Genomic DNA, 25,560 nt, shown 5'->3' on the forward strand with positions numbered 1-25,560 from the left:
GAGAAGGCATATCCGACACGCCTCAGGTGCAGTGGCGGCTTAAGGAGGCATCCCAGGAACACATTAATCAACACATTCAAGGAATGCATTAATCAACACTGCTACAACGGCTGGCATGCCCATTGTTTCACTGTAGCATGCTAAAGAGCATAGAGCAGCAATCTGAATGTGAATTTCCACCATGCTGCAAGAAACAAAACCCTTTTCAGGATTGGCTCCATGCACCATATCCTACTCGACTCTTTCAATAGAAATCATTCTCTCCTGTATTGGTGGTCGTTTATGAACTTGCTTTCTGCAACAGTCAACCAGAAACAAAGAATCTTTACAGACCAGCTAAGTTTGACAATAGCTGTAGAAATGCCTTCTGCAGATATGAAAACTTGAATCCGTCCAAGAGATTTTTTTCTTTGCCTTACAAAATGCATGCTGTCATGAAAGGCAAAATAAAAGAAAACAAAGCAAAGCAAAAAAAAAAAAAAAAAAATCCAAGCATCTATTTGTGTATGCAGTCAGTTGTGACAGCAACATACTGCATTACCAGCAGGGGCCTGGTCCTGGCCTCCTGCTCCACACTGGGTTTCATTTTCCTCCTGGGTAGTTCCCTAGATAACCCTCCTGTCAGGATTCAACTCCCTCCAAAAGCAGCCAGGGATGAAATGTCCAGATGCTGGAAGGAACAGACATGATAAAATACCCACAGAACCTAGGCACACATGTCTACCTTTGTATAGAGTACCGTGTGGACCTGAACACCTGAGGCCTTCCTGTATTCCTGCTGTGTCTCACTTCCAATTGTCCATACTTGGAGTATCTCACCCATTATGTTATGTTGCACAATTAAAGTTCAATAAATGATGATTTTGGTGATGAGAATGCTGAATATAAAGATCCTAACTCTGAATGAATAAGGGATGCCATTTATAACTTTCATTTGGAATAAGCTTCCTCTCAGGGGGAGAATTATTTTATTTTACTTATTTATTTATTTATTTATTTTTATTTATTTATTTTTTGAGACGGAGTCTTGCTCTGTCCCCCAGGCTGGAGTGCAGTGGCACGATCTTGGCACACTGCAAGCTCCGCCTCCCAGGTTCACGCCATTCTCCTGCCTCAGCCTCCCGAGTAGCTGGGACTACAGGTGCCCGCCAACACGCCTGGCTAATTTTTTGTATTTTTAGTAGAGACAGGGCTTCACCATATAGCCAGGATAGTCTCGATCGATCTCCTGACCTCGTGATCCGCCCGCCTCGGCCTCCCAAAGTGCCGGGATTACAGGCTTGAGCCACCGCGCCCGGCCGAGAATTAATAGAGGTTGTATTTGCTGGGAACAAGAGCCACAGGGCAGTGCCCCTGCCTTTTGGTGGCACTGTTCTGGTCATTTTGGTGAACCTCAAAATTAAAGTCTATGGGTCACAAATCTAGCCTTATACATCACGAGTTCTGATTCTAATAATCCTAGAAAACAGTTAAGAACTACAAGCCAAAAGTACAGCAAGGAAAAGAAATCAAATCCAGTAAGTATATGCAAGAAGCTATTTGCAAAGGTCACTGCATTAGCCCTTTGGTGTATGCATGCTAAGTGCTCTACATTTCATGTACTGGAGTGACTCAGGCAGTTTTTTATTTCCAGTTTCAAAACAGATATCTCTCCCCACTAGACCACAGTGGGAGGAGAGGGAGGAACACATAAAAGTTGCAGGACTCCTTCTACTGACTACTAGCACCAATTATTGCTGCCACAAAAACAATGCCACTGTTTTCATCATTGTCTCACTATGGCATTATCCTTACCCAGCTATCTCCCAAGAGAAAATACTGATGTCTTTCTTCAAACACATTTCAACTGCTCTTTCTGAGCCTTCAGAAACAGCTATCAAACTGAGCAGCCCAGAATGGTGGGAGTGGTGAGAAGGGGGATAAGGTGAGGTGTCCAGAGAAAAATGGCTGTGACCCATAAGAACAATGAGGACAGGATGCAAGAGGCAGAAATGAGATGCCTGATCAATAAAGGCATCTCAATCATGGATGTGAATAAAACTCAGAGATAAATATCAGGAAATGTATAATTTAGCCTCCCTACAGAAATGTTGCACATTGGATTTAATATGCTTCCATCTGACCCCAAGACACAGGGCATTGCTCAGACTTCACATGGAATGGAAAGCTGGGCAGTCGCCTGGGTTGAAAGAACAGAATGTTCTTCACTGCACTGTCGTTCAGCTTCCAGGAATGCTGCATTTCAGTGGTAAGTAGTCATTCTGTGAAAAAGTTCATCACGATCACAATAGAGGGACTGTCCAAGTATGCTAATGTTTCAAGAGATGTCACTTAGTTGAAATCTGTGCCTTGCCTTCATGCTATGTCACAGTGAAGAGGGAGGAAGTTAATATGTATAAGAAAAGATTGTTCTAGTTTTCCAGATGACTACATATTGAATCAAACTTTACTGGTATAAAACAATAAAGAGGTAAGTATTTTTTACTTGGAGTTAGATCCCTGTCTTGGTGTTTATAAGTTCTAAGCATCCCAGGGTAACTGCTTTATTCATGAGCTTTTTATCTTTAGCTTCATGGGGCAAGTATTCTTTCTATGGGTGCTGTGTATCTTCTTGATTTGACTGGTATCAACTAACATGAGATAAAACTTCTCAGCTTTAAAATGATCCTGTAGGACAAAATTTTGATAGCTGTCTTTACTGTTAAATTGTATTAAAAATTGGCCAGGCATGGTGGCTCATGCCTGTAATTCCAGTACTTTGCGAGGCCAAGGCAGGCACATCACTTGAGGCCAGGAGCTCAAGACCAGCCTGGCCAACATGGTGAAACTCTGTCTCTATTAAAAATACAAAAACTAGCCAGGCATGGTGGTATGCACCTGTAATTCTAGCTACTCAGGAGGCTGAGGAATGAGAATCACTTGAACCCGGGAGATGGAGGTTGCAGTGAGCAGAGATCGCGCCACTGCACTCCAACCTGGGTGACAAGTGAGACTCCGTCTCAAGAAAGAAATAAATTAAATAAATAAATAGTATTAAAATTGTATAACTATTAGGATTTTGTAATAAAATACAGGTTCACATTTACAAATCAACTTAATTATAAGATAAAAGTCTTTTTACTCTTACCAGTTTTACTATTATCTATTCAGAATGTAACTACCCTTCTCCTAAGAAGTACACATAACTTTAACAACTCGGTATTGTAAAGTCCAAGGGAAAGAACAAATTTCAAGTCATCCACCAAAACAGTCAGTAAATGACTCCAACACCTTGTCAGGTTATTCTTCATACACAGCTTGCCAAAAGGGAACACGCTTTAAGGTGCAGCCTGGACATTCTTCTTCCTCAGCCTCCTTATGGTTACTACCAGGACCAAACTTACACAAATGTGGCCAGCAGAAAACTCATTTTATGAAGTGATTTCAGAGGCATCCTCTCTCCTCACTCTGGTTGATTATCAAAATGCCACCACTAGCAGCCTTGCATTTTAGCTCAAGGTTTTCAATCCAGGTAGAAGTCAGATTTCCCAGGGAGAGAATATACACATTAGGGTTAATGGCAAACTTGAGCAGTTTTGATATGCGACACTGGATAAGGGCAGATAGAGGGCACTTCCCAAAGCGAAGGATGTGGGATGGGCCTGAGAGTTTGCAAACCACAGTCCACAATTCTGGCTGCAGGCATTTTTTCGAACATCATAGCACGCCAGTGAATGTGGGAAAAACTACTGAAAACTCGAAGTAGCTACGAAAAAAACTTATTTATTCTAATGTCAGAGGCCAAATACTTGAATAGCCTGGGGACATTCTGAGTATAAGTGTGCTTTAGAATTTTGGGAAGTTTCAGTCAGTCTTTGTTAGGCCAGGGAAACAAATTGGGAAGACTCAGTATTTAGTTTTGACAAGATTCAACCATTCATGAAACCAAAAAATGAGATATTTTAGTAGCTCTCACAGGACCTGACAACTAAAAGCTCTCTTGAGCCAATTAACAAAAGGCTAGCCAGAAAGACCAACAAGAAGTGTGTATTGAGAAAAGAAGAATCGAGCCTTTTCACTTGTTGCTCTAGAAGACAGAGATTTTCAATCAAATACCCTTCACACGATGGAAGAAAGAAAAAATAATGCATCCAGCCAGGAAAACTCCCTTAGAACTACTGAGAGTGGGCTAGGAAGTGGGAGAGCACCTGCTGTTGAGCCCAGCGTTTCCACCTTAAAAGGGCACCATGTACTTCCTCATGGTGGCCGCTGTTTTCCCTGCTCACCAGAAAACACCATTTTTACAAATAAACTCCCGCCCTCAGTGTCTTAATACCTTATAGATATCAGACAATATATTATCTACGAAAGGATTTTCCATACCTTACTGCTGATACTAGTATTGTATTGGTAAGCCACCATTCTTAATACCATTACTAGTAACTCCTAGCTTCTAACAACTGTAATTTGGTATATGTCCCTGTCAGAATGGATGGTACTTACTATCACATTGCTTTACCTTGCAGGTGTTCTTTATGAAATAAGGACACTTGTAGAGGAGAGGGGTACATAAAAACTTTATAAAATAGGTCATTTTGCATCAACAAAGGGAGCTTTCTCTTAAAAGAGCCATTTGTACAAAATTAAGGCTGTTTTGGTATTTGTCATAATTATCTAACATCAATTTTGCTAGTCTCTGCTAATTTTCACTTTTCAGGGACTGTTCAAGCAGAACAAAATTTGTGCTATTTGATTTACAAAGCAACATTCTTAGTTTCCAGTCTACTAATTTGGAGATTTCTGATGGTATTTTGAAACACTGTAAGAACTAGTCATATGAAGTCAGTTTCAATACAACACAATGGAAGCAAATTCAGCTGAGGCATGAATCATTTCCTTTCAATTACAAAAGGACATCTCAATGGATCAACCTAAGAATTCTCAAGAACAAGGGACAACATGCTCCAAGGATTTTACTGTCTCAAAATCTTGTATACAATCTTCTTTCCTTAACTAAAATCCATGAGTTTATTTGTTAAATGAAATCAACTAGGTAAAGAATTGAATGTCTGAACAATGGTGCTCTCATAATTCCTTAAAAAAGCTATTATTGGTTGAGATACAGTTCTCTGAACTGTGTTCCAGATCTCCAAGTAAGACTATTTTTTCATCAAGTTCAGTACTATAATAGATGGCCTTTCAGAAGGCATCATAGGCCTAACAGGGTCCATTCTAGAGCTGATAATGCTGAATGGCATAAACAGGAATGGGGCGGACAGCGGGGTAGGAAATAAGAAATGGGGAAGGAATTTACAAAGCAGAAATCACATTTCAAAGTAACATTTAAACTTTCAAAGGAGATATTTTTATTCTTTGGACTCCATTGTGAGACAAGAAAAATAATTAATGGATGGTATACCCTCAGGAGACTTTTGATATATGATTGAATCAAAAAGAAAATTATTTTCTTGTAAACTATTCCCTATAATTTTTAATCTTTAGTCCCTTTATAAACATTTTTACTAGAAGTGCTTTTCCTCTGCTCTCTATTTTCTGGGCTTTATGATTCATGATTTAGTTAAACAAAAATCTTATTACTATGAAAAATGTGAGGACTGTTTTTCTTCCCTACGTATTTGATCTATCTTCTTTGACATTGGTATGATTAATGTTTTTGCATCTATGTTTCTACTCTCTGTCTTTTATCATACTCTCTGGATTGAAAAGTATTAAATATGGCAATAATATTACATAATCACATTATTTAATATTATAATTCTCATCTTTAACTACGAATTCAAAAGTTTTAAGAAGACAAACTCTTACCTTTGAAGACCCTCTTAAGTTGTTCTTCCTTTTAATTCTTTAAACCAAACGTCTTCTTAGCATTGCTCTGTGGGTTAAAAAATGGGGGAAACGTTAACAAGACATTGATTGTCATCAATCACAGCAGACTGCCAATATATTAACTCCAACTGGCTCTCTGATGGGAAACACAATTAAAGAGAGAGCCCTGCAAGGAAGACAAATCATGACTAGATTTGCCAAAACATATCTCTGCTGGCTTCGATCAAAAGTGACAGCAGAGAAGTGACCAGAACTCTGGTGGACATCCCATCAAAGGATTCCAGCCCAGAGAGTCACGTCTGATTCCTCTTTTCAGTTTAGAGGAATAAAGAGGCTTTTGTAATGTGTCTATAGAGTGTGGATAAAATACTTCTTTGCTATGGGCTTATTATTATTATTATTTCAATTTTTAAATTTGGTAGCATAGGAATTTTTTAGGTTATATTTGAAAGGCCCCAGGTTTTCAACAAGGGTCATAAAGAGAAGCTGGGAACAACCAAGATTTGAGGAGTGAGCTCCACCTGGGCTGTGACAAAGGCTCAGCGGTGGACAGCTCCCAAGTTCTGCAATCTCCAACTCTCCTCCCGTCAGCCTCAATGTTTCCTTTGCAAATAGTCCAGCTGAGAATTAGCCAGAGAAAGAGAGGAGGGATGGGGAGTAGAACAATCACAGCTGAGCACATTAAGTTTCATTTTTTAAACAACCAATTCAGTGACACCCAAGGTTTCTAAGGGAGGATTTGTGTCTTTTTGAACTTTGGATTTCTGGAAACAGAAGTCATACTATCAACCTCTGAAAAACCCTTCAGAGAAGAGAAACAAGTGTCAATTCAGGAACTCTGGACTACCCTCAAATATTAGGACAACTATGAATCGCAAAATTATTCTGCTAATAAAATAAAAGATGCTTAATAATCTCAGCTGGTTTTGCTTATGTATGTGTTATAAAATATTTCCTGCATTAAGTTGCAAAAAATGTTAATTACATATAAAACCACCCTTAATAGATTTTCATTGCATTGAAGCAATGATATTTTATCAGGACAAAATATTAATATTGTGGAGGTTTGTGATTTTTTCCTTAGAATTGGAACCAATTTTATAGTAATATTGTTTTCACTTTTTTAAAAAACCCCTAGAGTTGTGTAGAAGAGCATCTATAAGAATTTTAAGATATATCTACAATAACAACTCAATTCAGCAAACTTACATTGAGCACTTAATACATATCTGCCAATTCACTGGATAAGTCTAAACAAAAAAAATAAAATATAAATATTTCATGCTTCCTACCACGAGGGATCTCAGTCCACATGCTGATGGAGTCCTAAGTTTTAATAGTTCTCAGCATAATCCAATTCAGGGCAAAATGCTCTAAAAAGCACAGATATGTAATTTTGCATAACATGGTTCCATGGCATCATGTGGAAAAACTATTTCATCCTTGCTTATATATATTACTGATAGGACACTGCTACATTTTTAACCACCTTGTGGTGATGTAAACCCTGAAGGCTTTGCAAAGACCACCAAAAGACTGTATTAATTGTATTACCATGTCAGCAATTATGCCAAACATTTCTAGGAAACTACTTTTTCTTACATTCATTACTCTTGTTTTGACAAATGTGTCAATGGCCTTTCATTACCCCAAAACACATTTAGGTCAAGAGAATAGGGTAATACATCATTGCTAAGGACTATTTTTCCAATAACCAAGTAACAATTTAATTTTTTAACCAAAATGCAATCGACTTACCCTATTAAATAAAACCAGTCCTAAGTCAAAAGGTCAAGATAAGATTTGATGTATTTTTAAAGTAGCCTTGAGATAACATCCACGTGAAAAACGTAAGAAACCCAAAGCCCACAGTACACATAACAAACCAATTACAATAATAGTAATTCAATAGCATATAACACTAAAAATTCAAATAATTCTGAAAAGTGAATACTTGCCTTAGCCACTTATGGAAAAATAAAACAATAAACTTCCTGTTTCAGAGTAAATTGCTATGGATTGGGACACATTTTTGGCTGGACTTTTTTGGCAGAGAAAGAGTTGTTTGGTTTTAAAATGAGAATTCATAACATTCAATACAACTGAAAATCTGCTATTACAAGCAGTATTAGGTAAAAAGTATCAGCAGGCAAAAACTTGCAAAATCTCATTTGGCTTATACTTTTTAGTTCAACTCTAAAGGTATTAGAGATGTTTACTCTTTGGTTCTTGTGAGGCTGATTTCTAAAAACTGGCCCCCTTAACAATACAGTAAAGGTTAGATTACATTAAGATATCAAGCCTTTGACCGCCCCCACCCCCCCACAACCCAGTCAATTCTGTCCTGTTTACACTCTTCAAAATAAATACAGATGAGAAATAGTTTTCAAAACATCAATTCTGAAAACTTTATATACAAGAATATCTTTATATATCTGCACAAGTATGTATTTGTGCAACATGCAAAACTGTTCTGCCTTTTATCACTATAAAATGACAGTAAATTATAAATTTATATTTAATCTTTGGTCTTAACAGAAATTCGACTAGTAGTAAAATCATACTAAGCCCAAACTCTTTTTTTTTCTTAATTTCCTGCCTTTGACATGATCCTTGGACTGAATTTGGGTTCCATTCATACTTAACTGGAGAAAAAAGGATAAAAAAACCACCTTGTTAAAACTGGCATTTATCTTTGGTTTCTCCAGGGTATGCCTGTCATCCAGCCGCTAATTCAGCTTGACAAGGCCAGAAGCCAAAATCATCTTGAAACCCAGTTCTCCCATTACAGCAGCCTATGAAACAAAATACATTCCAAAAAACAGAGAGTATGGTCTGAGACAAAGCATGTTCTCCAACTACAGCTCCATCAGATGGCACCCAGAGGGCCCTCCCTCTACCACAACCTAGCTGGCTGGGGTCCTGGGAACACAGGCCCCTGACTTCTGGCCCCAAGTTTAGCACCAAGTTCAGCCTACTCCTGCAAGACTAAACTTGTTGGGACTTGGGACTGACCCTATGTTATATATCTTGTGGAAGTTAGGGTGGGAGCAAGAAGGGATCCATTTGAGCAAGAAACTTGCAGGTGAACCAATGTGGATCATGCTTTATCTTTCAGAGAAATTAACACATTGGTCCTTGAAGACTGAAGACTGATCACTCACAGAAGCATCTGACTGCCTCAAGTGACACTATCATTTGCTACCTTGTAGACTGATGCAAACATCCAATAGTGAGCAAATTACATTGATAGAGGACATGTTGGATATATACCACCTTACTGTCAGTGCGCTGGAAATCATGTTGTCATATACATAAATATAGCCTTCCATGGTACATAGATGCTATGGTTTGAATGTGCTTCACAAAGTTCATATGTGGGAAACTTAATCACAAATGCAACAATGTTCAGAGGTGGGATCTTTAAGAGGTGATTAGGTCATGAGGGGCTTTGCCCTCATGCACACATTCACGTCAATATTGTGGGAGTAGGTTTGTTCTCACACGAGTGGATTTGTCATAAAAGTGATTTCTGTTCCCCTCTTCCTCTTGCTTTCATGTACACTCTATCTTGCCCTTTCTCATCCTTCTGTCTTCTGCTATGGGATGATGCAGCAAGAAGGCCCCCACCAGATGCAGGCCTCTTGACCTTGGACTTCTCTGCCTCCAGAACCATGAGCCAAACACATTTATTTTTCTTATAAATTACCTAGTCTATAGTACTCTGTTGCACAAAACAGACTGAGACATTTGTGCTTGGTATACTTCATGGTTTCATAAAAGTACAAATAGAAACCTAAAAGTTCAGGCCGGGCTCAGTGGCTCACGCCTGTAATCCCAGCACTTTGGGAGGCTGAGGCGGGTGGATCATGAAGTCAGGAGATCGAGACCATCCTGGCTAACGCAGTGAAACCCTGTCTCTACTAAAAAAACAAAAATACAAAAAAAAAATACAAAAAAATTAGCTGGGTGTAGTGGTGGGCATCTGTAGTCCCAGCTACTCAGGAGGTTGAGGCAGAACAATGGCGTGAACCCAGGAGGCGGAGCTTGCAGTAAGCCAAGATCACACCACTGCACTCCAGCCTGGGCAACGGAGCAAGACTCCATCTCAAAAAAAAAAAAAAAAAAGAAAGAAACCTAGAAGTTCAGTGTGCAGTCATGGCTAGCTGTCTAACAAAGAGTCATGCCCTCTCTCTCTCATGTAAGGTGGCTGTGGAGAAGAAGTTCCTGTCCATGGTCTATATTTCCAGCTCTCCTTGTGTCTAGGTGTGACTGTAAGGTATAAGAGAGCTAATATGTGTCACTTCTTTGTTCAGATGTTTAAAAAGAAAATGTGTCTTTTCCACCCCTCCTATCTCTCCATTTCTGGCTGTATGTCAATGCCAGTGTAACCTGAGAAGTTGCATAGCATGGCCTTTGTCAGCTTGGGTGAAGAGTAGAGATCCTTCTCTCCAAATTCATGGTCTGCATTACTAACAGTGAACTGTTACACGAGCTGAGAGGGAACTCTAGTTGTGTGATGTTTCTAGTTTGGGGGTTTGTTAGAATAGCTAGCTCTGCCCTATCTAATAGAGTCGGCACATTGTGAACATAATAGAAACCTTAAATGAAATTTTGTCCTCACTGGTCCTTTTTCTATGTCTATAACCTAGGAAGAAGATTTAATTTTAAAATATAAGTGTATTCAGAGCAGTAGAGCAAAATTGATTAGAGGGTATTAAATAACTCCTTAGTAGAAACAGCTAAAGTAACAGTGTTGACTTCACCTAGGGAAGAAAAAGCTTAAAAGAGTCTAGTGAAACTGTCAATGAATATATGAAGGTTCTAAAAATTTTACATGGCAGACAGTGAGAAACTATTTTTCAAGTTCAGTGAACATAAATACAGAAGGCTCTGTGTGACAGCTATAAACTAACACCATATCTAAGAAAATGGGGAAAGACTGAGGTTGGGTATGGTGGCTCACGCCTGTAATCCTAGCACTCTGGGAGGCTGAGGCAGGTGCATCACTTGAGGTCAGGAGTTCAAGACCAGCCTGGCCAACATGGTGAAAGCCTGTCTCTACTACAAAACAAGAATTAGTTGGATGTGGTGGCGGGCACCTGTAATCCCAGCTCCTAGGGAGGCTGAGGCAGGAGAATCACTTGAACCCAGGAGGCAGAGGTTGCAGTGAGTTGAGATGGCGCCATTGCACTCTAGCCTGGGTGACAGAGGGAAACTCAGTCTAAAAAAAGAGAGAAAGAAAGAAAGAAAGAAAGAGGAAAAGGAAAAGGAAAGGGGGAAGATTCAAAATAGAGTTTTTGCGAGAATCTGATTCTGCAGATTTAGAAGACCTGAATTGGGATTACAGGAGTGAGCCCCCGTGCCTGGCCAGAAATTCACTTGTCTAATAGGCAGACCCAGGGGGTTCTGGTGCATGTGGTCTCAGGCCACACAATAATCAACATGGTGAAATAATGTCTCTAGGATAGTGATGGTTAAACAATGAAATACACAACATTGTGAGGCTGTTAGATTCCCTTTCTCAAAGTAATATCAGGAATGTTCCACAGGGTGGAAAACACACAGTCAACAAACACAAAAGAGCACTTGGAATCTAGGTAAGTAACACAGGATTCCAATCCTTGAGCAGCTCAGAGTCTCGGGAGAGTGACTGTGAGTCTGTGTGTGTATGAGTGCATACATGTGTGTAGAGAAGGTGGTGATGAGAAGGAGGAAACAAAGATGACCCCTGGTTCTGAATAGAGAAAAGGAGGTTTCATTCATGGGTGAGCAGATGTACTTCAGCGTGGCCCTGGGAATCCCAGTCTCCCCTAGGCATCCTAGCCCTGGAACAGCCTCCAGATGATGTTGCCACAGAATGAAACAAATGAAGTCGAGGCACCCAACCCTATTCAGGAAGCAAAAGCAGTTCATGTTTATATATTTTACAAATCAGACTACTATGTCAAGTGGGAAGAAAGATTCTAAGGCAAATAAAAAATGTTCTATAAATCTACAACTACATGAAGAGTCATTGTTTAATCAGTATTGAGGTTCAATCTGGGATGATGAAAACATTTTCTAAGATGGATATGATAATGGTCACACAACAATATAAATGTACTTAATGCTACTGACCTGTACACTTAAAAATTGTCAAAATCTCAAATTTTGTGCTATGTATATTTTACCATAATAAAAAAGGAAAACATGGCTATAAACTTCCTTCCAACTCTGTAAGTTAAGAGATATGATATTTGTAGGAAAAAAATTCAACTTATACCCTAAATTCCTCCATTAATACTTTCTGTGTTCCTGAAAAGTTAGGAAAACATTAGTTTATTCAACAAATATTTAGTGACCAACTACTATGGCTCAGGCACTGTTCTGGGCACTCAGGATGCAGTAATAAACAGAATAGAAAAAATCCCTGCCCTCATAGAGCATTTATTTATCACCTCATTATGTGAAACATTTATTAACCGCCTATGATTTGCCAAGATCTATGCTGAGCATCAGAAATACAATGGTTATAAACAAGTGAAAGCCTTAGAAAACCAGTCTCTTCTTGGCTTCATGAAGCCTATGGTCAATGGCAGAAGATAGATATTGAACAAGTAATCACAGAAATGGATCTAAAAATACCAATTTTGAAAAGTTGTTAAGGCAGGGGTGTGTGGTGCTCCTAGAGTGTGTGGTAATGGGAACTGGCTTTGTCAAGGTCAGACTTCTCTAAGGAAATGATGACTGAACTGAAGTCCTACAGAGTTGGGGAAGGAATGATGTGCTACAGTTTTGATACCAATGCACAATTTAATTGGGCACAAAAAGAGAAGAAGAAAAGCCGGGGACAAGAGGACAGGTCTGATGAGGTTGACAAAGCAGGCAGAAGCCTGGCCATTTGGAGCCCTGTAGTTCTTTCAGCCTTTATCCTAAGGGCAATGGGAAGCCACTGATGTATTTTAAGAAGGCTGAGGGTGGAAGAGGAATGATTTCATCGCAAATAATACTTATTTTGCTGCTCTGACAATTTAAAAACTACCAACTGAAAATGAAGGCAAGAACTACAAGTGAATTCCTATACAATTATAAAAAAACACTTTTTGATAGTGTTTAATATACCGAAGATTTATCATAAGATAAAAAATTATTATCAGCACTCCAATTTTTAATTATTTGGTATTGATCAAACATAGTCTCTTGGGCCAGGAACAGTAACTCATGTCTGTAATCTGAGCACTGTGGGAGGCTAAGGCAAGGAGGATAGCTTGAGTCCAGGAGTTCAAGACCAGCCTGGGCAACAAGACCCTGTCTCTATGAAAAATAAAAATAAAAATAAATTATCTGGGCATGGTGGCAGGCACCTGTGGTCCCAGCTACTTGGGAAGCTGAGGCAAGGATTGCTTGAGCCTGGCAGGTCGAGGCAGCAGTGAGCCACTGTACTCCAGCCCAGAGGGCAGACCTAGACAAAACAAAACAAAACAAAACAAAACGGTCTCTTAAGGTACTATTATATAATCTACTAATGAAGCCGCGATCACGCCACTACACTCCAGCCTGGGTGACAAAGCAAGACCGTCTAAAAAAGAAGAGTGACTATTTAAAAAAAAACAAAACAACAGTGAAACTATTTGATTAAATAAATTATCTTAAACTTCATAAAATATGATTATTTAGGCATGTTTCATTGACACATAAAGTGACAAAAGAAACTTAACTAATTGTTGTACAAATTTGATTAGTGTCTAAGAACTTGAACAACGAATCAAACACACATACAACATTTCTTCCCTTAAAAATATGACTATCAATGTAATATATACTGTTGAATGGGACAAAAAATTCAGACCAGCATAATACTGTGTGCTAAGAGAAAATATATATGGTAATAAGAAAAACTCTACGCTTTGTACACAATCAGGTTGTTTACTATGTTAAATTACGCAGGCGTAAATGCTCAATAAGTAGATGACAGACATTTCATATTCTGGATAAAAACAAGGATAGGAAACATCAAACTTTTAATTGCATAGTGAGTTAATCTGTCCCCTGAACAACACAGTACAACTCTAGACTATTATTCATGTTCAGAAAAGTTGTACAGGTTTGGTGCATATAATTTGCATAATTCATCTTTTAACCACATTGTCATTTATACAATTAAGATCTGTCAATTCATTTTTCTGCTTACACTACATTAAGAATTCAATGTATTTAGCCAGAGAACGTTCCCAAGGATGAGTTAGCCATGTTTTATTATAACCTACTGTGTTATAACCTACTAGTTCGTTTCGGCTGCTTTAAAGTAATACCTGAGATTGTTTATAAAGAAAAGAGGTTTATTTTTGGCTCATGGTCTGTAGGCTGTACAGGAAGCTTACAATCATGGCACAAGAAGGGGAACCAGTGTGTCACCTGGTGAGAGAGTGAGTGAGAGAGAGTAGGGTAGGTCTCAGACTCTTTTAAACAATCAGATCTCACAGTAATTCATTATCACAAAGAGGGCACCATGAGTGAAACATCTCTCACTGGGCCCCACCTCTAACGTTGGGGATCACATTTCAAAATAAGATTTAGAGGGGGCAAAACATACAAACCATACCACCTACCAAAGACCCCTTGTTTTTATAGGTCCAGGGAACTAAGACCTACTTGCAAAGAGGCCTCTACGACCATCATTTTTTGAGATTGAGGCTCACAAAGATCTTAAAGTTTAATCTGATTTGATATAAGACCTAGTAATTTTATTGCTCTATCCATTTACACGTTGGTCTGACCAATTTTAACATAATTGCATACAAAATCTTTCAAAAGTTTCATGTGTAAAATTCTTCTTTCAAAAACTTTTATATGCCCAATTAAATTGGCCGTTGGTATCAAAACTGTAGCTCATATTCTAGCAGGTGTTAAAAATAATAAACCAGATGTAAAGATAGGCATACAAATATAGTAAAGCAGATTCAGGAACAGTGAAGGAGAATGAATGCATTTCCTTAAAAGGAAGGCAAGGAAGACTTTTTTAAAAAATTAGAATTATAACTTGGCTGTGCATCTTTTTTTGTTGCTGTTGGCAGTAAATAAATCTCATTATAAAGATGAAATGAGAAGAAGTTTTGAAAAACTTTCAAACAGTTGGATAAAGACTAGACATTTCATTTTTTTTCAAAGCTGGCAAGTCATTTTTGGTTCAACATTCTTTTTAGATGTTCTAGTTTTCTAGTCTTCCCTTGATACAGACATGAACTTACAAGTAGTCCCCTCACTTTTATATTTCCTCACAACTTCCTGAATATTTGACAGGCTCATTGAACTGAATTTGAAGTCTTTTCATAGTACTGTTCTGGAAAGTAAAAGGAATGAACCACAACAGAAACAAAATAAAGTGGTTTCCAAATATGACTCTGATGTAGCTTCTGTGATGTTTATCCCACGTTCCCTATTGGTTGGGACTTGGGACCTCCTAATGAGGACTTTGTCTCTAGTTCTTAGTTGTCTGCAAACACTGATTTTGTTTTAGTTACACTGATTTTTTGAACCAAATGGAACTTTTCGAGCATAAAAAAGCAAGGGAATTCTAAAAGGATTTAAATTATGGCTTGGGAGGACTCCCAATCACACCTAAGCCTGCATTATAGATATCTCGGTAGTGTCATCTGAGGAGAGTGGCCTAATGTTGATAAATATCAAAATGGCTTTTGGAGTCTCCGACCACTCAGTTCTCTAAATCAGTCACCCATTTTAAGGTTATGAAACACTGATCTTAAAAGAAATCTGGAATATTATCAGTTGCAGGTTGCTAACTATAGTTAAGTTCAAATATAAAGCTGCCCATTTAAAGAGGTCATCTTTAATGTAACATAGCCTGTCTTAAACAAACCATTATTATAAATAAAGCAATCAAATTATGAATTAAATAGCTTACCAAGTGACATTAAGCAAATTACTTCCTGTGTACAAAATGGGGTTAATAATCCTGACCTATTTCTCCAGGTCTCTGGGGACAATTCATTTAGGAATTGCCTAAGTGCTGTATAAATGTTACTGGTGTTATGAGAGCTTGGTTTTATTGTCATTGGAAGGCCTATCATAATAAGGAGTTCAGAGATTTTAGTCAGAGGTGAATTAACAAAGCGGAGTCTATGCTAATACAAGCGCCCTCTGACCTTGGATCACTGAGCTTGAAAAATTGCACAGAACAGAATGTGAATGAAGTTTGCATTTTCAGAGACACTGTTTTTGTTAATGTATTCCCTATTCAATTCCTCTGCTTTGAAAATCGTTACTTTGGAAGCAAAGCAACCAATTTCTATTTCCACCATTCCATTTCCACATTTTTTTATTATTCTCCATTGCAATTCCCAGCATCATTTGCATTTAAGCATGACATTGAAGGCATCCAAGGCCTATCCTTTGGAATCAGCTATCCAGTACACCCAGGAAACATGCCTATAAGTGGATGTGGGCTGTGTATTCACCAAATCTCTTTCATTTTAATAATTTTATCTTTATTGTGCAATCCCCAGACTTTTATTACTCTTAGAGAAAGCAAATTCTTTTTCCCACTTAAATTTGCACAAGTTATTAACTTATTTGGCAAATAGTTTCTGAGTACTTAGTATGTACCAGGCACTGTCCTAGGTGCTGGAGATAGTAGTAAATAATACAGGCAGAAATCTCTGCACTCAATAGCTTATATTCTAGTGGGTGAAGATAAATAGTAATTAAAATAAGTAAACAAATATTGTGCTTTAGGTTGCAAAAAATAAAGTATGGTGAGAAAATAGAGTGCAAAGATAAAGAGGGGCTGCAATTTTAAGTACAATGGTCAGGGAAAAACCTTCTTGGAAGGTGTAATTCGAAAGAGATTTGAGGGCTGTGAATGTGAGAGCCACTGGGAAAGGGTTTTGCAGGCAAGGTGAAAGTTCTGGGCAAATCCAAAGGCCCTGAGGTTGGAATCTCTTTGCCTGTCTTATAACAGCAAGGCAGCCAGGTGGCTGAGAGGAGCAGCAAGCAGGAGAACAGTGGGAGATGAAGAGATGGAAAGGGGCACCACATGATCTAGGGCAAGACCTCTGGCTTCCACTGAGTGAAATGGGAAGCCCTGGAGGAGTCCTGAGCAGGGGAGTGACATGACCTGACTTCCGTTTTGAAGGGTGGAATAAGCTGTGTTGAGAATAGGCTGAAGGGGAGTGAGATTGAGACAGGAAGACCACATAAAAGGCTCTTACAATAGTCCAGAGCAGACGTTAGTGGCATGATCCTGTGGGGTGCCACATGGGTAGAGTTTCACAGCTTTCAATTATTAAACACACCCTTCTTCTCTAACTGTGGTTTCTTACTTGAGTTACTTCATTCCCTAACAAACTTTTTTCCTTTAAAGCCTTTCCTTCCCGATTCCTCCCTGTCAATAATAATGCTTGTCTTCACATCAGGTAATTTTTAAAAGGGTTCAAACAGGCACAATTTGGGTGCAGTCAAATCGGCAAGTAAACTATGCTCCAAAACCACAAATGACTTGACAGGATTCTATTGAAGTTCTCTGTAAAGACACCTGCTTTTCTTCAACAGGCTCTGCATCACAGAATGGATGAAGGCCAAGTGGAAGCCTTCCTATCCAGTCGGGGGCTGGGTGGTGAGGAGGAGCAGGGTTAGGTTTAGAAGAAAGCTTCCACTTTCAATAACGTCTACAAATCTGTATTTCAAGTTAATTAAGTCCCAATAGCAGTGCACAAAACCATTTTTGAAACAAATTATCAACCTGCTTTCACATGCTCTTATGTCCATATTAACCAAAGAAATGCTCACTGACTTTTAACTCCTGTTTGTGTAATATTTGGCACTGTACTTTTTTTTTTTTTTTTTTTTTTAGCTTTAGCTATGGCTGGTGTAATCATACACCATGTACCAGGCAAACCTAACCCTTGAGGCTCTGATTACTTAAAAACAATAGGAATGGACCCTCCCTTCACCAAATAGAAAGGAGGTGGCTGCATTCAAGCATTATTCCTTGTTCTCTAGAAAGGTGGTGGCAAGGGCTACTACTCAAAGGGAAGATTCTGGAAATGGCTCTTGTGGGAAAAGAAGGAAAATACATTAGTCTTTTCAACTAACCTAGAAAAAAATATTCTTGGCAACTTCAAAACCAATGGAGAAGAGAAAATGTGTAAGCAGAAAGTTCTTGGATTACCATGGCACCCTCTCTAGATAGGTGGAAGTACTCTCACTCATGACCTGGGTCATCTTATTTGCAGAATAATTAAGAATGAGAACTTTCATTCTATCAATGAAGTGGTATATGACTCTCATTAAGGGATTATTACTTTAAATGAATTACCTCTCTTTCCTTCATCTTTGGCAACTCATTAGAAAAAACCTACCTTTTGACATTTAGAAAACATTTTTTTCTTCCTGGATCTTGGAGTTCCAATCTGTTGCTTCAGTTGTTCCCAGTATCTACATTGCTTTCCCCCTCATCTTCAGGGCTTTTCTTGTATGTCATCTCTATGGAGACTTCTTTGGCTGCCTTGTCCAAAAAGGTAACCTATATTAGATGCCCCACCTCCATTCACTGCTTTATTTTTCGCCTTAACACTTATCACTATCTAACTTACTACATGTCTTATTGATTCATCTTTTTTTTAATCTCATGTGCCAGAATGCAGGATTTATGAGAGCAGGAATTTTTGTCTGTTTTGTTCATGCTATATCCCCAGTGCCTAGAACAATGCCTAAAACAGAGCATTAGTAAATATTTGTTGAATTAGTGAATTAATTCCACAAAGTGATCAGATAATAATGTTAGCTTGAAATTCTATATTTGAAAAATCAATTTTGGCCACTAGATGCATAGAACGTATCTCTGGTAAGATACACAAAAGATGAATAAGAGCATTTACCTTGGGGAAAGGAATCTGAGGGGGAGATATTCACATATAATTTTATAGCTTTATGTACTAGTCAATCTTTAAATCTTTAGAATATTTTATCCTCACCCAGAATGATGTATCTGAGTGCTGAGTATCTGATTATTTTAAATTCTTTTTGTAATCTTCAACAGAAAAACTAAATGTTAATTTAAAAATAAGCACATGTATGTTAAAAATCTACACATACCCATATTTCGTATTCAATAAGACAAAGTTAATATAAAAAGATACATCTAATTCTATGCTTTGATTCAAAAAATCATATGTAACAGATCAACAGAACTGGTTTGTGTGGTATATTGGTACCAAAGACAACTGATGTGAATAAGAACTTCCCACTTATGAAGACATTTTGAATACTGAGGAAAGAACCAAGTAAAAGAGTATTCTTACAACCTTATTTATATCAATGGCATGGCAGTAAGTATTTCACCTGGGGCCAGGACTTGAAAAGCATTCCAATTTTCACTTGAATTTCAGGGTAAGGCTAAGTATTACACAGTATACTATCTCTAGCAAGATTTCCTGAGAAAAATGGAAACCATGAAAATCAGAGTATAATCAGGAAAGTCAGAGAACTGGGTTGACAAAGTAGTAGAATTTAAAAAGCATAGTCATTTGAAGAGCAAGAAAATTCAGAATGAAAAGAAGGAAGACATGGCAAGTAAATATAACTCAACAGCAGAAACATATTATTCTCAATATTTTGTAAGTAATCATGAGACCTAGGCCATATATATTATAAAGGGAAGGTTTACAGATTTGCTCCTTTATTTTCTGGACATGAACTGTAGATATTAAGTTTGGGGAAAGTGCCCTAGATTCCTATTTATAATTCACAGTGGCCTGTGGTGATGATGCATAGCAAATTTCTCAAAGGGACCAGAGACAAGAGAAAGCAGTCCTGAGGGATAAAAACCTTTTTCAAGGAGATAAAAGAGGCAATCATGAAACCGATGTATCATTCTGCCCTTATCCTTCACTTCTTTAAACAACACTCGGTTATTTTGGTATCTTTCTCCCTTCTCCCTCACTCTTTTGATTATTCCACTTTCCAACCAAACAGTCTGATCTTGATTTTATTTTTAATCTACCTAACACCAGCTGTTGCCAGAGCCTTCCTATTAAGAGGCTTAGTCCAAACAGTCTGATCTTTAAAGCAAACATCCAGCACATGGAGCCAACACAGCATTTTGGAAAGGACACTGGTCTGAATGCCTGGGTGGGAGGGAATTCAGCTCTGCCTATTCCTAGCTGGGTAGCTTGAGGCACGCTGCTCAGTCTAGTCTCTGTAAATCTCACTTATCTGTAAAATGTGGCTAATAAGACCTGCTCTCTTTGCAGAGGATGGTTAAGAGGATCAAACTGAATAGTGCAAACTATAAAGCACTATATACAAACATAAGTTATTTTTCTGGTGACTTTCATCAGATTTTGTTATTGCTCATCAAAAATCTGAACAGAAATAGAAAAACTGCCCTAGGAAAACGGCAGAGTGTATTTAATGCACTTGCTTCATGTCCAGCTGTAATAAAAGTCAGATAATGAGTATTTTCAGGGGTGTTTCTAAAGATGCAAAACTTTGGTTTCAAGATACTAGCTTGAAACTAAATTGCATTAGGTAAAATCACACCATGTTTCATTTCATGAGGTTCAAAGAACTGAGAAGCATGGAATATAATCTTACAGATGGTCTTTGAAGATGTTTCAAGAGCTAAAGCTAACACATCCAACTATGATACTTTTTAAAAATGTGTCCTTCATCCAGCTTCTCTCATCCTCTTGACCACTGAATTCTCTGGAATACAGGAGAATCAATACAAAAAACCTAAGGGAAACTCTCAAGTTAGTGCCGAGGGAATGACAGTAGATTCTGCTTTTAATCAAAAAGACACATGAGTAAAGTTTATGCTATACTTTGCACACAAAAAAATATTATACTATCCTCAAAAACATCAGGCATGCAGAAAATAAGGGAGAATAAGGCCTAACTAGAAAATTGTCTTAAGGTAATATGAAAATGGTCTGTGAGACTATTAAAAGCAAATATCCACAGAAAAAATGACAAAAGCATTAAAATTACATCTTAACACACCCTGTGGATGTACCCTGATGACAAACATACCAGCACTTAGTTTTTCTTTACAATATGTTCACATTTTGCTACTAAAAATATTCAAACCATATCTGTCAGTTGCCCCACGAAAGTTCCTCTTTTAAGTGTTAAACAAGCTATGTGAAACAAACTCCACTAACCAATAGCACACAAAATAAAACCAAATCAATGAACAGAGAATATCAAGCTTCAGACAAGCTGTTATAGACAGAATAGAATTCTAATTTGGGCTTCGGTTTTAAACAAATCATTAAAACCATACCTGAGAGGAGGAAGAAAAATCAACCGGTCCCAGGACTGTCAAACATTACTTTCCATCTGGCAAACAAGCACAGATATTACCTTACAAATGAAGTTATCTTACTGCTTTCCATTTCCTTCCAGTAGCAAAGGGAAATTTTAAACAAAGTGCCCATCCCAGCACATTTCTGCAGATAAAAGCACTGGCAATTGAACCCTGCTGTGGCTGGCCCATGTGCAGTAAAATGTTAAAGTCCTGCTCCTGACAGCCAATCCAAAGCTGCTCAGACCTCCCAGGCCTCCCAGGGTGATCAGCCTGGCTTTGTGGCAATACAATGGGGGTTAAACATTTCTTCGTATCCATTTAGAAGCAAGAAAAATCTGTTTGGTTGCTCAAAATGATTTAGCAAAACACACAATAGGTTATGATTTGGTAATCCTGTTTCAAGAAAGTAACTGCCATATTTTCACCTATGAGGGGGAGATTGTAAAGCTGTTACATAGTTTCTTCTTTCTTTTTAAATCTTGTACTAACTCAAAATAACATTTTAGAATGGCCATCTGGGTTTTTATTCCTTTTGACAAGACACAATAACTGCTGAGACTGGCTTCTTTATTTCAGCCTCAGAACCTACATCACATAGATGGTAGAACCTGCTGTCCAATGACTCACAACAATCATTTCTGATTTTTCTTTCATGGAAGCCTAGAAACACTATTTGATTCAGTTAATTTAAGATCTCAGTAAAAATAAATATTATAACCATTTTTCTTAGTTTCTTTCCCCCTACCTATTTATTTCTGAATTTCATTCCTCTCTTAGGCTTCTCTAGTACCCACAGTCATGAGTATTCACCCATCCAAGGTGTAAGAATTTTAACATGTTGCTTATTCTTCTTCTTCTAAGCCAGATGCTATTGGTACCTAAGTACACAAATAAATAATGAATAGTGAGCTGTTATGTTCATTAGAGTGCATAATACATTAGGATTATATTTCATGATAAGAAGACCTTTAAAAAGTAATAGAAGGTATTTCTAAAATGTATTATATCCAGTAGGACCTCACTGTTGAGGCCGCCACAAATCCTTAACCATTTATTTTGCTTAAACTTCTAATGATTGCTTCTCAAGCTTTCAGGTTCTCTGGAAAAACTTCAAGAGAAGCAGGTTTATAAGTCATTCACCAGCTATGATTCAAGTTTCGAAAGTGTCCATTTACTGTATTTTCAATTACAGTTATTCGCTTCCTAAGAACAAACCTGAAAAACTGTTCTGCATTTATTACAGTGACTGTTACATGAACAATGGGTGAATATATTTCTTTGAAGCTCCTTTCAGCATTTCTTAAAGACCTGCTTAGAATAATGCCCTTCTTCACAAAAGCACAATCAACATGTAACCTAATCTCCTTCAAAGCATATTGTCAGAGAGATCAACAATGACTGTAATCACATGACCTCTGAAACCCAACCAAGTAGAGACATCAGAGAATCTTGACTGGCTCCTATCTCTGCACATCCATTTCTCTGCTTAATATGTCCCAATGAGCTTCGACTTATGCTAATAAAAACTTGAAAAATGGAAATCATTTTCTGATTTATTTTCATTCTTTCAAAAGATAAAAGAAGTAGGGAGGACAGCCTTTAAACTTATTTCCTCTTGATTATATATCTACTGCTACGTATATGTGTTACTAGTGGTACCAGCTGATAGAAAACAGAAAATAATCAGCTGCCTAGTCATTGATACAACACACACGACTGATTACAGAAACCAGGTTAGACACTATGATTTATAGTGTTACTCCTTTTGGTATTTTCCAATCATTTCTTTCAAGTGCATTCATAAAATTTAAATACGCATTTCCACTGGAAAGAAGAATTTGCCCATGTTTTCCCATTAATATGTTAACATAACCTTTTCTTTTCCTAGTTAGCTATTCCCACAGGTATAAAAAAGGCTCACACACCAACTTGAAAAAAGGTTGCATTTTCAAGAACAGTGGAAGGACTACTTAAAATGGTGCTTTAAACTGTGATTGTGCTCTGAACAGTAAGGGCTCAATGGAGGAGAGACAAGTCTTGATTAAGCAGCTTGCCTGACCGAGCCTAATCAGAATTATTTCAGCACACTGCTTCACTACAGCCCCAGACCCATTAAACACGAAATGTTTCTGCAGGCCCATTTCTCGCTCTGGCTCCCACTGTGCCTGTTACTTTGCGGCAGTAGTTACTCACTGGGCTACTCAAAATAATTTTTGGTAAATAGAGGTACTGGGTTTAACAGGCTCCTCACAATCTATCATTGAATCTGTCATTTTACGACAAGAATGGGTACTGTCCCACCAAAACAGGACCGCTGGGATGACCATGCAGAAGGAGGCCCTTTGAACTAATTCTTTGTCTTGACCTGACAGCGATTACTCCTTTCGCAAAAGCAGCTCTGTCTTCCAAAATGTAATTTGGGGTATCTCATTTTAAGCTCATCAGGTTATTATATTTTATCATCTGGTTTAACACACTCTGAAAGAGGCAGTTCCATTTTGGGGGCCAGGGGAGGCGACTCGTGGCACCAAAATGTACACGCAGCTTTCTGTTTCCCTCAATCTCTCGGATTGTCCAGACCTATCCATTCTGGAACATAACTAATTTTCTACATAATATAACTTAGTATCCATTTTAAGCACACAAAAATATTAGATGTACTTTTTTACAGAAATTTTTTTCATTTAAACCTAAAAACATATATATCAAAATTTTGATTAAAGTAGATACTGGCTGGGCATAATGGCTCGTGTCTATAATCCCAATACTTTGGGAGGCCGAGGCAGAAAGATTGCTTGAGCCCAGGGGTCCAAGATCAGCCTGGGCAACGTAGTGAGACCTTGTCTCTACATAAAAAAGAAAATTAGCTGGGTGTAGTGGTGCACACCTGTAATAGTCCCAGTTACTTGGGAGGCTGAAGTAGGAGGATCCCTCGAGCCCAAAAGGTCAAGGCTGCAGTGAACTGTGACTGCACCACTGTACTCCATCCTGGGCAACACAGGGAGACCCTGTCTCTAAACTTAAAAAAAAAATAGATATAATCAGAAATTTTCAGCTTTTAATAAAGTACTTACTATGCAAATGTTATAGTTCTAAACACTATAATACATGTGTGGTATATTTGCCTTGTGCCTCAGTTTCCTTATATGTAAAATCAGGATAATATAGTACCTTCTTTGGAAGGCTATTATGAGGATTAAATGAATTAATATTCATAAATTACTTACATCAGTGCCTGGCACATAGCAGATGCTATGTGAATATTTCTTTTAAATAAATAGAAATAAAACAGACAGCATCTATGAATGAAAAAATGAGTAGATGATTCTTTCAGGGCTTCATCCAGAATGCAAGAGTTCTACTTGGAGCTACTCGCTTACCTTCATGATCTCTATTTTTGACATTATTTAGCAGGCCTTTATAATGGCCCAAGTTCACATTTATTGCCAGTTTTTTTCTGCAATGTCTTTATAGGTTTTCCTAGCACAGAAATGATGGATGCTTTTCTTTTGAAATTCTTCTACAGGAAGTAAAAAGAGTGTCAATTACCTGGCTGAACATGAGGTAAAGTTTTTGTTAAAGTAACCCATAAACTAGGTGGGAAAAATGAATTAAGCAAGTGTTTCTTTCCTCTCTCCTGAAATGCTATGCTATACCAAGAAGCTCACAGGCATCAAAGAGTGTGTTTCTTAACACTGCAGATCTGCATAGTGGAGACAAGTTAAGTGTCATGTCATTTGATGAAAGTGCCACAGGAGTCATCTGTTTCTGTAAATACTGTACAGAGACCCAGGAACCCCACAGATAATTTGATGGCACAGCAGACTGACATCCCATTGCTTTTTCATAATTTACTGATAGGCAAAATGCTAAAATTCTAGAAAGGCATCATGATGCTGAGTTAAGGGGAATGACTGAAAAAATGTTCTTGATGCAAATTGGTATATTTTTCAATATTTCAAGAGAATAGTAGAGACTGGGTTACTTTCTGAATCTGGGCACTATCAAAACACCAAGACTGAAATTTGCTTTTTTTGTGAAGACAGTCATCTCACATTCATTAATTCTCGACTCACTCCTTCTCTTCCTTTCAATCACCATCTCTTTAGACCACTCATGTCCCTCCTTGTTTAGAGTACATACAGGTTTTCCAAACCACTGCTTTTACAAAAGAACTGTGGTATTGTGACAACTAAGAATGATTCCTTAAAAAAAGAATCCCTGTGAATGAAAGTAGTCAAACACTGGATGCCTTTAACAAGAATACTAAAACCAACCACAATTCATCATACACTATATATTTACAACACTTTATATAGAGCTTCTTTATGGCTACTCATGTACATATCAAGACAATGTAGACATGGGGTGTGTCAATATAACACACGTCTTATTCAAAACATGTCTAAATGCATTGCTTTTAA

General features: G+C 37.9%; 1 protein-coding gene across 30 annotated transcripts in view; it reads right to left on the minus strand.

Moving 5' to 3' along the window:
• Window positions 1-25,560, minus strand: part of NRCAM (neuronal cell adhesion molecule) — a 311,540-nt gene that overhangs the window by 156,089 nt on the left and 129,891 nt on the right. For all 30 annotated transcript variants that reach the window (XM_032761443.2, XM_032761416.2, XM_032761412.2 and 27 more), the window contains one exon: window positions 5,806-5,872. The gene's annotated coding sequence lies outside the window, so the exon portion shown is untranslated. The remainder of the gene's footprint in view (window positions 1-5,805; window positions 5,873-25,560) is intronic.

The sequence above is a fragment of the Hylobates moloch genome, unplaced genomic scaffold (assembly GCF_009828535.3).
Source record: "Hylobates moloch isolate HMO894 unplaced genomic scaffold, HMol_V3 SCAFFOLD_1, whole genome shotgun sequence".
Classification (NCBI taxonomy): Eukaryota; Metazoa; Chordata; class Mammalia; order Primates; family Hylobatidae; genus Hylobates; species Hylobates moloch.